General features: G+C 44.5%; 1 protein-coding gene across 1 annotated transcript in view; it reads right to left on the minus strand.

Annotated features, from left to right (window-relative positions):
• SH3PXD2A (SH3 and PX domains 2A) overlaps window positions 1-3752 on the minus strand; it is a 72487-nt gene extending 68735 nt beyond the window's left edge. Inside the window, exon 1 of the mRNA XM_009867053.1 lies at window positions 3713-3752. The gene's annotated coding sequence lies outside the window, so the exon portion shown is untranslated. The remainder of the gene's footprint in view (window positions 1-3712) is intronic.
• Window positions 3753-16549: the final 12797 nt, after the last annotated feature.

The following is a 16549-nucleotide window of genomic DNA, read 5'->3' on the forward strand; positions in this document are numbered from 1 at the left end:
TGCTAGACAGGACTCCCCCCAACCTTATCAGCGTTTAACTTCAGAGACTAACAGCTCTTGGTGTAGCAATCCTGAGACACAAAGCTTTAGGGACAGAAGTCTGGTCTAGTCTCCAGGTCTTCACAATAGAACAGTACTGACAAAAATCCCTTTGCCTCAGTATAGATGAAGGTAAATATTTGGATGTCTATCAAATGGATTATTAATACACTATCTATTTTGTAGCTCTTTCCTGAACTCAGCCACACAGCTCTTTTACAAAGTAAAGCAATTCTGTTGTGTTTACAAGAAGTTTCTCTGTAAGTGAGCATCTGTAAACACACTTTCCTCAACTCCACAGCGCTCCTGTGCTCTGCAAGATTTTCAGGTGCAACAGCTTCCTTGCAAAGTAGCTAAAACTGTCGTCTTTCTTGTTATCTTTCTGGCTATACATACAGAAGTCTGGTATAGGTGGTAACTCCACAAGCTGCATTAAATCCCTCCTGGCTCCCCAGGTTGCTGCTACAAACAGCTGCAGTGAGTCCAAGCGAACAGCACGCATTGCCACCAAGAAGGGAATACAACCAGCAATTGTAGCAGCAGAAAATTAACCTGATGCTTGGATTCATTTCCCAGCATAAGGCACGCATAGTATTCTCTAGCGCTTCTGAGAACCAAGATCTGCATAAGCTTTCAAGAGTTTGGGACAAATGGTAGCTTTAAGGTAGACTGTGGCTTCCAGCACCGGAGTACGTGCCTGATGCACAGCTAAAATCAGCAGCAAAACACAGTCCCCATGGGGAGCATGTCAGGAGTGAGCTTGGCCCACAGTAAATGGCAGGCGCTCTCTCAAGCAAGTGCTCCAGTTCAGTTCTTCCTTCTTTACAGTCCTCATCAGCATTTCCAACAAAATCCTGACACACAGAGAAATTCAGTGCTGACCTTTGCCAAGTAGAGTTTGTTAGCCTCAGGATTTTTTTTGATTATTTTTATTTTTGATCTCCTAGGTTTTAAGGCAGAGCCAAGAAAAATTAGAGGCAGGAGGGTAAGAGGGGAAAAAAACCCTGAGTCCTCTTTCCACTCCATGGAAAGTTGGCTCTCTGAACAGCAGTTTCAACCAACTAGGTTACAGGTAGCAACAGTTACGAATACTCAAGTATTTTGCACACAAAGCTGTTAAACTGCTTGGAGACTTTTACACAGCTGCTAGACAGGGTCTTCCACAAAGCTCAAGTCAACTACATACTCTGGCAGTTGCCCTAGTCCTGCTCAGTGGTGCAGCAATTGACATTACTCTGCATGGCACAAAGCGGACTAGCCAAGGAATTTAACAGCAGTTAGGGTGACCCAAACTGGTGCCCCACCACAGCACCTCTCAGCATGTGGCTGCATGATACCCTTCTTTTTCCAAAGTAAGATATTAAACCACTTGCAATCCTTGGTTAGAGTCTGCACTGAGTGGAGCAGGTTTGTGCCCTGAGCTGGAGCTCAGGCAGCATGAAACTGGCTTCTGTTCTAGTCTCCAATCCTCAGCCTAGGGCACAGATACGGACTCTGTGGCTAAAGTTCATACTTATATTCAAGTCAGCTCTGTCAGCCTGCCACATCAGGATACAGCCCATAGCAGGTCTGGACTGAAGAGTATGGGAAACCGAAGATTCATTTGGATGAGAAGTAAACTGAAAGGCTACATGAACTCTGGTGAGGCCACATCTGGAATATTGTGTCCAGTTCTGGGCCCCTCAGTTCAACAAGGGCAGGGAACTGCTTGAGAGTGTCCAGCGCAGCCACAAAGATGATTGAGTGGAACATCTCCCTTATGAGGAAAGGCTGAAGGAGCTGCGTCTCTTTAGCTTGGAGAAGAGGAGGCTGAGGGGTGGCCTCATTAATGTTTATAAATACGTCAAGGGGGAGTGTTGGGAGGACGGAGCCAGGCTCTTTTCAGTGGCGTCCAATGACAGGACAAGGGGTAATGGCTACAAGCTGGAACATAAGAGGTTCCGCAAAAATATTGGGAAAAACTTTTTCACTGTGAGGGTAACAGAGCACTGGCACAGGCTGCCCAGGGAGGTTGTGCAGTCTCCTTCTCTGGAGACATTCAAAACCTGCCTGGACACATTCCTGTGCAATCTACTGTAGGTGATCCTGCTCTGGCAGAGGGGCTGGACTAGATGATCTTTTGAGGTCCCTTCCAACCCCTGACATTCTGTGATTCTGTGAACTGGAACAACGTGGGGAGCTAAGAACCTGCCAGAAGAATTCTGAGCAGGACTACACAGGAACATTCACCTTCGAGCACCATGCAATGCAGTTAATCACTAATCTTTGCTCTATCATCATGCACAAATTTTTTTGAAGCCAAACTAGCAACACCCGTTCAGCTAAAGCAGTCAGCAGAAGAGATATGTATCTATTAAAGATTTAACTTCCTTGCCCTTCAAGAAAGATTAAAGCCTTGGCATTCAATTTGTCATTTTACATACAGAAATGTTAAACAGTCTCAACAGATGTAGAGAGTCAGAGAAACCCAACCTCACCCTCCAGCCAGGTAATCCTTGGGCTTCCTGTCATTCTTTCCAAATGACACCACCTCTTCAGTGTCCTCCTCAACATGTTTAACTCCTGCTGACTCTCCTTCTGTTTCTCTGTCTGAACTCCTTGGTGAGCTGTCAACCACCAGGCTCCCATGACTGAATGTTTCAGGTATTTCTGCACTTTTATATCCAACTACCACCCTGAAATTAGAAATCTGTGAAGATCAGACAGAATTCTCCGAGGGATATATCCAACTTCTGTCAAGGATAACATTTCTGAAATCACAGTGGTCGTCTTGCTTACTAAAAACCTCTGACAAGCAAGAACTACTCTACTGAGGATGGTGGGATTTTGTTCAAATACTTAGAACAGGGCACAAGCTTAACCTCCTGGGTGATCAGGCCTGCATCGTGTACAGACACAGGGTCTATCGTTTGTCGTCATTTTTCCCAAGTCTGAAGGAAAATACCTCTTCCTTGGTATTCCATGCAATGTGACAAATGTTTGCAGAAGAAATCAACTGGTTACTTCGGAGAAGTCCTGTTTGCTTATACTATAAAGCTTAGTCTTTGCCTTATATCGGACTAATTCTTCCCAGACCCCGACATCTCACCTAGAAGTTGTCTCCCTGCTCCCTCCTCCTTCACAACTCATTGCGACAAGGAATCCAATGCTCTCATGAGAATTTTGCACCCTCCTTAGAGTCCCGAGTTTTCCATAAAAACTCTTTCTATTTGGCATGGAAAAGAAAATCGTGTTTCAGAAGAATAAGGAGCACATAGTCATGTTTCTCTCCTTTACCTCGACCCATAAGATTTCTCACTTCTGCTCCTGTTCTCTCCTCCATCCCACATGGGATAGCGAGAGAGCAGTTGTTCAGGTTCTCAGCTGTGGCCAGAGTCAAGCTACGAGAGCAGCAGCTGCTTTGGATTGTGGCTTTGAGTTGGGTAAGGAAGATACAACATAGCAAACTACTGTTCACTACTAGAAGCAACACCAAGGCGAGGCAGCAATCAGAAAAGCAAAGCTCTTTCTTATCAGAAGTCATGCAACATGAAAAACCCAATACACAGGTAGGCAACAGATCCTGGATATTCACTGTCAGAGACTCACATTCAGGACAACTCCAAAACCACAAACAGCTTCAGCAGACTTCGCTTTTTAACAGCATGCAGAACACCAAGACACAAAAATTTACCTGGAGTGACACTCTTTTTTGGAGTCTCAGACAAACTGGACATCCAAACTTGAAATCCAATAGGGCAGCCATGAAAAGAGAAAGTAATTAGAGAAACAAGAAAACAGTCATATCAGAAAGCTTGGAAGTTAGTCAAGACAGCTTTGAAAGAAAGGTTAAGTTTTAATTAAGAGTGGTGTTGGCATGATGGGGACTCAGTTAAATGGCAAGTCATAAGAACTACCCAATTATTTTTTTTTGTTTTAATGGACTTGCAGAATTTATGAAGCTGACCTGTAGTGATCTGATTTTGAGATCTTGGAATAATATGTGCTCTGACCTTAAGCCCAACAGGACAGGGAATGCATACCAAGAGACAGCTTGACTTATCAAGCTTCAGACCTGCAAAAGTATTTAGCCTTGCAGCTGTTAATAATCCCCAAAAGACCAACAGGCAACTCACAAAGATAGAGCTTAACAAACACATGCAAGTTTCTACAAACATTTGTGCTTTGTTACCCTGGAACAGTATAAAGGAAAATAACAGACAAATAATACTCCATGGAAAAAAAAAAAAAAGAGTACAAAAGGCGCATCCCAAGTATAACTAGAAATACCATTTCTAAGCCAATGAATATGAGGCAGAAACCTGCTCATGGAGAAAGCTCATGGAGTTGCTACCAACAAGGCCAAAAGATTTCCCTTGCCCTCCATGAAATAAGGTGTAAATACTAGGCTTGAGATTCTATGAATAATCTTCAAATGTTAAGTGGTGGCGTTTTCTGTTTGAATACACTAGAAAAGCATGTTAAGAGTTAGCAGGTATACCTCCATTTCAAAATAAAAACCAGCAAATATTCCTCTTCTATGTGATGAGGGAGATAAGGACAGCTGTTACTCATTATTTAAGAGAAGAAATTATAAGTATTTATGATAAGCTAAGAACATCCTATTTATGATAGGCTAAGAACAATTCCAAAATGTAATTTTAAAAAAAATCATTTGCAATGTGGAACCCAGTTCTGGACCCATCAGTTTAACAAGCAGAAAAGATCATTCTTCAATTACTTGGAGAGAGGGGCAAACTATATTGGTGGCCTTGTCTATTTAACTTGTTACTGTCTTTTGACCTGCAGTATATTATCAAGATGGCCAAAAAATCAGTAATAGATTCCTAGCATGTACATAACTGCATAAGAAACAGCTTTCAAACCTTCCCACTGGAAACCAGAGGTCCAAGAAACACGTTGCTGCATTTCCTCAGCGCTAAGGGAATGGTGAGGTTTTGAAATCCTTTCTTTAAATCAAGCATACAATTTTCAAAAAAATGAAATTCACCTGGATCTGGTGTTATGCTTTCTCTTCAGTAAGTTCTCAGTAGTGGCAGTCTGGAGAAAAACCTAATGTCTTCCAACCAACTCCCAAACCCATGCACTGCACTGTCACAATACAGTACAAAATATGCCGTGGTAAGTTACAATAATTTACTTTGGATTACCATTTAAGAAAAAAAGAAAAAAGACTCTGCATTGGTAGAGTACAACAGGAAATCATCTGGCAGAATAACTTGTGCTCTAGCTCATGGAGGGAATATATAGCATGTTTCTGTTACAGACTTGGGGCACGCACGGGAAAGGGTGTGAAGGAGTTGTTGTCAGCAACTTGTCTATTAGCTTTTGAATAGACTTCCACTGCCTTCAGGAACAGGATTATGAACTTCAGTCAGCTGTCAGATCTTTTTCCAGACAGAAGAACCTGAATATGGCAGCGATAAATAAAGCAGAAGATCTATTGCAGGAACAACTGGCAAGATTTCAGTTTGCCCCAATCCAAGCTGGCAGCAAAGGCTGAGACAGCCAACAACTAAATGAAGAGGGATCTGTCTACCCAAAAAGAGAGTTTAAACCTTGCTCTGCAATACCTGTATCTACAAACACCCTGTGTGAGATCTCAAGGAATCAAACTAACCATAGAAACCATTTCGGTTGGCTACTATAATTTTATTTTTTAGATTTCTTTTTAAACAAAGTATTTTATCTCCTTGCCAAAACCATTGGTCTAAGAGAGGATAAAAGGGCAATCTAAGTATTAACCAGTAAACAGTCCCACAGGTCCCCAGCATGAGCTCCCAGGCCCAAGCAGCAGCATAAAAGCAGCAGCAGCACCTCTCAGCTGCCCCAGCCTGACAGCAGCTAGATGTGGATGAGGTTGCTTCTGAAGCAGAAGACAGCTAGCATATTTCAGCTGCTCTTGCACATCTGCTTAGCATTAAACTTCCTTCTTGGAGATTTTTTTTTTTTATTCCAAGACGTTTAAGCTCTAATTGCTACCAGCTTCTATGAGTTCCCCCTACAAATAATAAAAATATCAGACATTAGTGATGGATTCCACTTCACAGAGAGCTCAAACAAAAAGCTGTGGAGGGAGCCAGGGTACGGGGAGTAGGTCAAAGGCCCTAGAAGCACGCTGTGCCTGAGCCAACAAAACACAAGCTTTGAATGGCCCTGGGTTTCCCCTTTAGGACAGGGTTTTACTGGAATTCTGCTTGGGGCTTGGAGCCGGTTTCCAATGGGATTGGTAACGGTAAACGAACAAACCCTCACTTCCTGCCTCTCCTCTCCCCCTTTGCCACACGGCCAAGCGTCGTCCGGTCTTGGATGACTTGGAGGTGAGGGGGAAATCTCAGTATTTGGAAGGGAAATTAAAGTTGCCTGCTCAAATCAAGCCACTCCTAAGGCAATGGCATCTCGATTCTGCTCCTAACACCAACTCCCACAGCCCTTGCTGCCGGCTTCAGCTGGAGCCAGAACAAACCCCTCCGATTGGAATTATTTTTAAAAGCTCAAAAAATCCACGGGTCCATAAATTACAGTGAAGCCATGGGGCCGAGACAGTTGTGAAGAGCACAGAGGAGGCTCCCCGGAGCCGCAGTACACAGAAATAGCAGCGGAGCAGGCGGGTCACTGGAAGCGGCTGCTGAGCCCCAACCCCCCCGAGCTGCCGCTGCAGAGGTGGGCACCCCCAGATGGGTCAGCTGGGCTCCTCAGGTGGGGAAGGAAGGGAAGGAGCTGGGGGAGACAAAGGCTTTAAAGACATAATTAAGCTGGTTGCTGTGGTGAACAAAACACACGGAATAGATGATTTTAGATTTCCCCAGAAGCTTTTCTGCTGCCATTGAGACTGGTTTGTTTTCTGCTCCTCCCACCACCGGCAAGAGAACAGGCGCCAGACTGCTGGGGACCAACGCGTGCTCATCTCATTTTAGCAGCAGACTATTTGTCTTGTGTGCAGTTAGAGCAGAGCAAGCTTCAAGGAAAACCTATAAAAGATAGAGTCAGTCAAGAGTCAAATGCACAAGCTCAGTGATACCAGAATCTAGGAGATGCCACATTGACCATTCACATCAGTACTGCACATCCAGCTGGGTCCTGGTCCAGCAAGTGCAAAGAAATTCCTCTTCCACAGGCATTTTAGCAGTATGCCTGGTCTGCCAAATGCAGGTCTCTTTCTGTCAGTAACACTGCTTAAAATATTCAGTTCAATGTTAAGTCTGGCATCCATTATTTAACACTGCTGCAAAGGCCAGAGGGAATACCCTCCTAAAGATTCTAGGTTGCATATCACTGGGGCTATCAGGGACCTCTATAACAAACTTCTGTTTGGGCTTTTTTAATTTTTTTTTAATAATGTCTGTATAGCTACATATTTCCCAACATTATTCCTGCAGTAATTCTGGGGAATTGGATCATACTGATCATGAGTTTCAGTGTGGTTGAAGTTATGGCTGAGCAGCCCTTGCCCCAAGTGATTTCTGTGCATAGCTGAGAAGTTAACATGGGCCAAAGACAAGTCTCAGCACGTGATCTGGATGTGGCTACCTTGCCTCGGAGAGTAAAAAAAAGTTTAATGATAATGTCTTCCATAGAAGGTAACAGTCCTATGTCCATTTAATTAATAAAACTGTTTTGTTCTCAGGAAGCCCTACCTTAAACATTACCTGTGAATGCTGAAATCTCCCTGCAGCTGTCAAAGGTGCACTTTCAAATACTGAGAAAAAGATAATAAGAAGAGGTGGCCATGCTGATGAGATGCTAATATCTGAAAAACTGCCCCTTTCCAACAGTGCTCAATTCTGTAGGTCATTAGTCTTCTCCATGATGAGGTACTACTGGCTCAGTTATCCAAGGACCACAGTGGTGAGTGCAGCTGAGCGTTCTGCAGATTCATTTCCCAGACATACACCCTTCCTGTCTTAATTGGAATGGTGAGAAAAGACTAAGCAATACAATCTTAAACTGCAACTATACTGGCTTCCTGTGAAGTCAACGATCAGTGTTGCGCTCCAGAGAACTTCATTGGTGGTCCAGTAACTGGCAGTGATTCCTCAGACTGGGGCTGAGGGAAGTAAGTGCTTCTTCTACTCATCACTGTTCAAATAAAAAGCATTAAGAGAAGAATGGAGGTGTTCTCACCTCAGCAGTGGTATTTAATAAGTCAGCAAGAAGTGGTCTGACTAGACTGTTTCCAAGCAGTGTCTGTTTCTTAGAAGTGGCCTAGAGCCTTCTTCACTGTAACGTTATCTCACATAGTAGAACTGAAAACAGAAATCAAGCGTTTATTTCAATATGGTTTTAGGAGGTCGATGCCAACGAGTTGATATAAATGAAATGCCATGTTGTTGTCCTGGGTGCTCAGGTGGGACACCTTACTGTCCAGAGCAGGTAAGGCTCAATCTACTTAATTTCTCCTCTGGCTCCTCCAGAGCTTCTTGCTGGGGTTTTGCCTCTGCTTCTTCCCGCATTTCTTCAGATAAACTGAAGAATAACCTTCTCCTCCTCCCGACAAGGTGAGGCTGGCCATTCATACATCCAGGAGCAGGAAACTCAGTGAGGAGCCCCAGAGCTGTGGGGCTCGTTTCTGCAGACAGAGCAGAAACAGGATAGTATCCTCCCATACCCCCATGCAGCATCTCCAAACCCTTCATCCTCCAGACCCATTGACCACACCTTGTCAGCCCATCTGCACATTTCTCTCCTCTATAGCCCCTTTCTCTTCAGCTGCAGCTTGACACTTTAGTTAAATGGGACGGCAATAGGATGCAATAAATAGTAATAGGCTAGGGGAGGGAGAGAAATACTTGATGTTGCTAACCTCTCCCAGGAATGGAAGTACTTTTATCAGAAAATTACTCTGATACAAAGTCTATATGTGGCTCTACAATACGCCTGTAAAACAGCTTGGAAAGAGGAAAAATGCAGATGGAATCTGAATTGGAACCATTTTCACACATTCCTGGCTCGCACAATTAACTCATTCAATTAGACAGAGAACAATATACAGCCAGAGAAATGGGAGGATGGCACAGAAAGGTTGCAAATATTTTGGTCTCTTTGAAGCCCTACTGCACAAGGCACCCTGTTGAACTGCGCCATTGAGGCTTCTCCCTCCAGGCACCAGAGGGACTTAAACAAAATCAACATTTGTGCCCAGTGTCTGACCCAGGCTGGGCCTGGTCAGCCATTACACTTCCTAGGTACCACAATGACAGATTTATTTGCTACTGAAATTGCTGGGCAAACAGCAGCCACCCCTGTCCCTCACCACAGCAGCCTAAGTAAGCTCTTCTTGCTCTTAAGTCTGTGGGATGATGATACATCATGTTTAAATCAAGTGTTTTAAAAAAGTTCTTGAAGGAATACAGAGATATATTCCGATTTTTCCCACTGGGAGACTGAGTTTTCAAGTAAACCTCTCATTCCTGCAGAGGTATCTCCTTTTCTATACACTTGAAGCAGAACATCACCTCCATTCCCCATGCCATCTGTTCAAGAGGCAGTATCTTGAAAAAGCTACATCATGAAAAAAATATTTTAGTAGATTATCAAACATGCAAATCCAGCTAAAGTGCATGAGTAAGAGGATTGGCAGCAGGCATTAAACAAGGCCTTTAATTTTAGTCCTGTTCACTGAGTTAAGCCCCATCATGGAGAGCCTGTGCAGGGCTTGTACTCAGGAAGAGGCGCTGCATTTGTGCAGGGGCTCAGGGCAGATGTGCTGAGCCACAGTGACGAGCCCAGTGAGCATCCTGCTCTCCCCAGCAGAAGCAGCTGCTCTGGGAGCTGCTGGGGCTCCTTGCCTCCCCGGGCAATCTCAGACCACTTCCACTTGCCACGTAAGCAGAGCTGCCTGGCGTATGCTAGACCCACACACACTGCTTGGAAAATGTTCGCATCTGGCTTTCACGTGACTCGAGCGTGCCTCAGAAATTCATCATCTGGAAACTCACTCCTGCAGGGGAGAGATCCACAACCAGGAGAGTTCTTTCTCGAGTCAGAATAGAGCAGTGGGGAGAGAGGACAAACTGCGCTTGACAAACTGCACGCTGACACGCTCATCAGCTGCATTTCCACAGCCTCACACCATCCTTCAGCCTTTCTAGAAGGACGAATATAAAGAAAACTTTAGTACTTATTTTCTACTCTGTTTACTTCTGCAAAAGCCCATCTTAATCCTATTTGCAGACCCAGAAGTATCCAGAATTGTTTAGTTTCTGTTCTGGCAGCCACAGCTCATATTAACTCTTACCACGTGGCAAGCAAGGACTGTTTCCCACATGATCACTGTGGTACAGCCTCTGCACATACAGTTTTGCAGCAGTTCCCAGTTTTCCTGGGAAGCGCCTAAAATATCCGAGCCCTAATCCACATCTACAGCTGCACAAACTGAGAGCACCACCCCCTCCAAGGACAAAAAAATTAGCCCCCAACACCGCCAAGGAGAAGGGCAGAGAAGCGCCAGCTGTTGCATGTGGAAGGTCACAGGTACGTACACACGCCAGGATTCATGGATGGCTCAAACAAAAAACAACCCCCCCAAAACAACAACAAGAATAGAAATCAAACAAACGACCAAAAAAAAAAAAATCAAAACCAAGAAGCATAAGTCAAATTCCAACTGCAAAGAAATCACACTGCCAACACAGAAAAAGTACAACAGCATCAGCATGCCCAGGCAGCCTGTTTTAACTGGCAGCAGACTGATCTGGCCAGTTGATGCATATAACTCCTGCCAACACCTTGAAAGGAACGCTTCCAGCCATCTCCGTCCAGAGTAAAACGGTGAAGATTTTGCCTGTCACACGGCTCAGACACAAGACAGCCGGAACGTGACAGGTATAAAACCTTGCACAAAGCTGGAGGTACTTAAGGGAGCACTGTTTTAAGGGCAAGTGCTTTCAATAGCCTAAGAACATACAGTTTGCTATCCAAGTTTCCTTCTCACATGAGAGATTCAAGTTTCAGGTGCTCCAGCCTGCGACTAGACTATCTAAAACACCCAGGTAAGAGGTATGCTCCTCTCAGCCAGACAGACTCATCTGTGCCACGTACAGATTTCTGCAACGGCTGAACATCCTCATCCCCAACTCCAGCTCCCAAGTGCATTTCTCATCCGCCTTCTCTAATATGCCAAAAATCAAAATCCGATACCACACAGTTCTCTCTGTGCAAGATAGGAAAAACCCCACGCACGCAGTGTCAATACCATCTGCTACTGACAGACCGAGGAGGAAGGCAGAACAGGAGCAGATGGAGAACAGAGGACTCCTTAAAACCACAAAAAATGCCTCTACATCCTGTAAGGTACCGAGTGCTTTCTCAGTGCTCAGCTGAAGGCTCTCTGAGGCATTTGTATGGGTGCATGTTGTTCTGCTTTAGCTGTGCTCAAGCCACACCTCATATTTGCAGTCCTTCCCTGCCTGCCCAGCCTCTGCCCTTTCTCCCTGATACGGGACCGTGCGCAGCATCCACATTGAACTGGGAACAGCCAAGAGCATGAACACGTTCCTTTCTCTAGTCCTGTACCCTGTCCCCACACTTCAGTTTAAAGGCCAAGGAGCAAAACAGAAAATCCACACAATACACAAACAACTCTTCCTCTCTTATCCCGTCTTTCTCCCACCCCAGTGTATGGGCCACCCAGAAGACAACAGCAATCCTATACATCTAACGGGCCACATGTCTTGTCAGCAAAAAATTGAAACAGTGCCGAATGAAGTCTCCTATCTGCTCTTCTCTTCAGTAGCCTCAGGCAGATGTCCAAAGCATTTCAGTTTAACCAATGACTTAAAAAATATGGTGTACAAGGAGAAGTGTGAGATCAGTTTCCTCCTGCCAGAATACCACAGGCTGAATTTGGAGAGCGGGATTGGAGTGGACAGATTCACATCTTGACTGAAGATGCAGAATTGGGTCACACACACAGATGCTGCAGGGAGATGAAGTCTGCCTGACTGAGCCAAAGCTTTTCCTCCAAATCCTGCCCTGTGCCAGCACACCTGAGCACAGAGCAAGAGCCCTCCTTTGGAAAAAAACCCAGAGTGGATGTTCCTCAGTTATATGAAGAACTTGTTAAAAAACCCCAAAATACAAAACCCAGGCAAACCCAACACAATAAATAACAAAAAGCGCCTTACAGGCTTGTCAGAAAAAGTCAGGAAAGAAAAGGAGCTGTTTGGGGAATTACTGCATCAGCAACAGCTAATAAACTGAACAGAAGTTAGAATTTAGCAAATTCATTAGCTGAGAAAGAATAATTCTCCATCATGAGAACAAGCTCCGTAACCAGGGACTGAACTGAAGATGCATATTGAGCTCATCAGCAACTAACTCCTTCCAGAACCAGACCCAAGATGTACATCCCCAGTAATTATATGCTAAGGTTTGTTTGGTCCTCAGTTGCTATACTTCTGCCTACTCCATTCTTCTTTTACCGCTAAATCCTCCAGTTAAGAAACAAAAAAAATCAGCTATGTGAGAACCAAAATGTTCTGCCAGAATCTGCTGTTTTTAAATTCCATGCAGTAATTAGTACATACAGCCAAGAAGGTTAATGCTATGATGGGGGAACAGATCCTCATTTCTGATCAAGAGCAATCCTGTCAGTACACCTAAATCCTTTATCCTCCAGTTAAGAAACAAAAAAAAAAAATCAGCTATGTGAGAACCAAAATGTTCTGCCAGAATCTGCTGTTTTTAAATTCCATGCAGTAATTAGTACATACAGCCAAGAAGGTTAATGCTATGATGGGGGAACAGATCCTCATTTCTGATCAAGAGCAATCCTGTCAGTACACGCTTGTGAAGTCACAAAATAGTGGCTGGCGAACTACCTCGTCCAGACATCCTCATCAACACCCCAAATGGCACCAAGGAGCCAGTTTCTGCACTAACTGTAGAAAACAATATAAGGAACACCACATGCACATGTGATTTATCAGGACACAAATAAGAGCACATGTCTTAGTCTGCAGGGATCATGTCGTACCATAGATTTCTTACAAGGATTAAGACACCAAGTCCAAGCTACAAGGTTTAAGATCTTCCTGGGACCTTGCCATTGGCTTGAACGAACTTAGATCCTCATTCACCTCCTTAAAAAAAAATAATGAAAAAATGCAACCTTCCAAGCTGAAGCTTTCCTTTTGCATAGAGTACAAGGAGACAGACTTCAGAGACAAACATCCTAAGAATAGAATGACTCAAATTAACAGTTGGGTTAAAAAAACCCCACTTTCTAGCTTTGCTGCTACCACCTAGGCTCAGATTCATTAGGCAATAACCAACTGCCTGCTTCATTATTCACACACTCAGTGTGGGTAGCCCCAAGACATCTGCTGCAGTCACTATCCTGACAGAAGATGCATTGCTTCATGCTGGGATTCACCATGTTAGTTAATTGGACTTTCAAACATCTTTAGTAACACACTTCGATATTTGGCCCCTTTGAGAACCATTTAAAAGGTTCAGGCTTGCTCTGTCTGAGAAGGGAAAATTGCGAAAGATTTAGTAGTCAACCGAGTAAGTTAAGGTATGCCCACAGCACACTTGCAGTTGCATTCACAGCCTCTCTAATATTGAAAGGACGTCCACCACTCCAGATGACATCCCAGCAATACTGCAACAACCTTAAGGCAAAGGAAAGGTAGCACCATGTCACCATGCAGCCACCTCCCCAAAATATCATAATATATCTGCCAGAGCTGGAGGCTCTATGTTGCCTCCTCTCCCTTTTATCTAAATGTCTGCTATGGAGCTACGAAGCTGTCAAGAGAACTCCGAACTCAGTTGCACCAACAAAGTTTTGTCTCCAGGGTCAGCACCTCAGTCCTGCAACAGGCAGAGACAGCTCCAGCCGTGCAGCCCTGCTGGTCCAACTAACGGCTCACATATTTGTGACGCTGTTGAATGATTAAGCACACACCATTCATTTTCTTCATATTGCCTCAAAGGAGACAGTTCAAATTGAAGTTAAGAAAATAAAGCTAATTTATAAAAATAAAAGTGAGACATGCCATGGAGCTGTAAGTGCAGGCTAGACACACGCAGTGTGACAGGATCAGTAAGGTTAAGCTCTGAAGTGATGAGCATAGCTCAGCTGTAAAGAGAGAAAAAGCCAAAAGTTAAGCCATTTTCCTTAGCTTTTTCTGCTTTCTTTGTAGTTGCAATCTCTGATAACCCAAAGAAAGAGCAATTAAGGCATCTCCCTGAAGCTGACAGAGCACACATCCTTAGCATGCAAAAGCGAGGAAGAGGGTTTCCGTAGTGATGAAGAATTAGGCTGAAGAAACAACTCTTGCTGTCAGCTCCACCCATAAACCCAAGGCAGCAATCCCACCAAGTGATCAGCCATGAGGGCTCTCGGTGTTTTTACAATAATCTGCTTGTTCCTCACTTGGAGGCCATGCCTCCGTCATTGTTGCAACTCTCTCAACTCCACTTAATTTCCCTGTTGAGGGAAAAGACAGCATTACAGATGTTTTGTAAAAAAATCTGAGAAGTAGCTTCCAACGGACTCCGAAGTTTTTATTTACTTGCCAGCAGATACATCCTTCCTAGTTCTAGATTACAGGAGAGAAAGGAAGCAGAGGTTATTGTCTGGGTGCTGCCATATTCTGCTAGTCCAAAAATTGGATGTGGGAACCAGGTTGTAGGATAGTTCTCTCTGCTGAGGAAGCCAAGCCTCATCAGCATCCTCACTGAGGCAATGCTTACTTGGACCCAACTGTTCAGTTAATATTCTAAGTGCTCAATTACAGGGGCTATTTAAACAGATTTCATCTGGCAGGCTAAGGTGAAGTACAGCCAGCTTGACGCAAGCAGGATCTGATCACTAGAGAAAGGAGAGACTGCAGTACTGATGGAGCCATGAACTTGTGTTTTTTCAAGTGTAGTTCCCTCTCACTTGGAGGAGAATCCTACCGCATAGTGACAAGGTGCCAGAGAAAGGCACTGGGCAGCAGCTTGAAGCCAGCTGTGCCCCAGCAGCAAGTAGGGAAGTCTGAGCAGTTGGAGTCAGCAAGCAGTGGGATTTTTTTGTTATGATTTCAGAAGGCGATGGCCAGCAGTGCTCCTGCTGGTGCACACTGAAAGCAGCAGGCACAAGAGCTTGGCTACCTGCAAGGCAGGTGGCAGAGATCCATGCCTCAGCTTCAAAAGCAAAAGTAAAGCAGCATCTCTTCTGCCAAGTCTGACTCCCACCATGAGGAAGGGGAGTTCTCTTAGTGATTGAGGAGCACTGAAACTCAGGGTAGAACAGCTGTGTGGTCCACATCAACTCGCTGCTGCCACCCAAAACCAAGTTCCAGATACTTGCTTCAGCTTCATGACTGGGGATCTGACAACTTTGGCATGAAACCAGCCAAGATTCTCAGCAAGGGCAGAGGGCAAGATCTTTTTACTCCAGGAGTCTGAAACTTGCTCTAGCCAGCAAAGAATGTGTGTTTGTGGGTTGAGCGGGAATCTTTGGGGAGAAACATAGTCCAACTGGTTTTACAAGCCACATTGGGATTAGCAGATGTCTCAAGGGTTAATTAGTTCACCATGCACAGATGGTAGCTGGTAGGTTTGCAGAGTGGATTAACCTAATTTGTGGTTTGTAATGTACCATGCAAATATCCATTACAAGACCTGCAGCAATTTTGCCCTTATTTTGATTTGAGAAGAGAAAACCACACAACGGATGCTTGCACAGAAGCAATGCCTATTTCGAGTGACAAATGAGTCACTGTTCACTTGGTTAATGTGATCGACAAATTGGAGTCTGAAAAGTAATTCCTTCCCTTTTTGCCACAGAGGGTCTTCGGAGAGACCTAGATGAGGCCACGAGTTGTGAGTGTACAGAATACGCACACGGTAACTGCTCCTTGCAGTTGTGCTGAAGTCTCTTTGGCACTGACAGATGGTCATAGAGCAACAATTCAATTGCCTGGAAATATGAAAGCAGCTTTCTGAAGCAGCTCTAGAGCACATCAAGTGAAGAAAGCCCCACAAATCCAAGGTAATGGTACATGTGGCAGTTCAGGCCACAGCAAACACCTATGCCTATGCATAGCCTCAGTTTCCTCAGTGAAACTCCAGGTCTCTGAGCTGACTGCAGGTTAAAGCATTTATAATCAGATCATATCCAAGTAAAAGGTTGCATGTTTATATTGCACTTTGCATGAGAGAAAGCCTGAATCGGGGCTCGCATGCTGAGATGCCTCAGATGGGTGCAAGACTGCCTTCTGTTTAGCTAAGGACAGGCCACACTACTGCATTTAGTTCAGAAGGTCTTAAATGTTTACAACCAGTACCAGCTGCAGAGATAAACATTTTCGTAACTCCTATTAAATGCTGAACTTCTCTAATTTCTCCCCACACTAAAGAGTAAGCACAGGACCAACTAGACATGCACTCTGGCAAGGCAAAGGTCAGGGTAGTGGCAACACTGGCTGTCAGAGGCATTCCCCAAATGTTTCTGCAATTGGCTGTGCTCATGTTGTGCCTGCACACGCCTGAGCTTTGGCAGCTGTGGGATTCC

Source organism: Apaloderma vittatum, unplaced genomic scaffold, assembly GCF_000703405.1.
Source record: "Apaloderma vittatum isolate BGI_N311 unplaced genomic scaffold, ASM70340v1 scaffold8253, whole genome shotgun sequence".
NCBI lineage: Eukaryota > Metazoa > Chordata > Aves > Trogoniformes > Trogonidae > Apaloderma > Apaloderma vittatum.